The sequence below is a fragment of the Brachyistius frenatus genome, unplaced genomic scaffold (genome assembly GCF_029030835.1).
Source record: "Brachyistius frenatus isolate BFR_SWC_R1_liver_20210118 unplaced genomic scaffold, ASM2903083v1 Contig_357, whole genome shotgun sequence".
NCBI lineage: Eukaryota > Metazoa > Chordata > Actinopteri > Embiotocidae > Brachyistius > Brachyistius frenatus.
In genome coordinates this window covers 97501-98184 of record NW_027210956.1, presented here as the reverse complement: position 1 = coordinate 98184, position 684 = coordinate 97501, and positions in this window count along the sequence as shown.

Sequence of the window (684 nt, the reverse complement as noted above, 5' to 3'; positions counted from 1 at the left end):
AGAGGAGGGAACCAAGAGGAGGGAAACCAAGAGGAGGGAACCAAGAGGAGGGAACCAAGAGGAGGGAACCATGAGGAGGGAACCAAGAGGAGGGAACCAAGAGGAGGGAAACCAAGAGGAGGGAAACCAAGAGGAGGGAACCAAGAGGAGGGAACCATGAGGAGGGAACCAAGAGGAGGGAAACCAAGAGGAGGGAACCATGAGGAGGGAACCAAGAGGAGGGAAACCAAGAGGAGGGAACCATGAGGAGGGAACCAAGAGGAGGGAACCAAGAGGAGGGAAACCCAAGAGGAGAGAAACCAAGAGGAGGGAAACCAAGAGGAGGGAACCAAGAGAAGGGAACCAAGAGGAGGGAAACCAAGAGGAGGGAACCAAGAGGAGGGAACCAAGAGGAGGGAACCATGAGGAGGGAACCAAGAGGAGGGAACCAAGAGGAGGGAACCATGAGGAGGGAAACCAAGAGGAGGGAAACCAAGAGGAGGGAACCAAGAGGAGGGAACCATGAGGAGGGAACCAAGAGGAGGGAAACCAAGAGGAGGGAACCATGAGGAGGGAACCAAGAGGAGGGAAACCAAGAGGAGGGAACCATGAGGAGGGAACCAAGAGGAGGGAACCAAGAGGAGGGAAACCCAAGAGGAGAGAAACCAAGAGGAGGGAACCAAGAGGAGGGAACCAAGAGGAGGG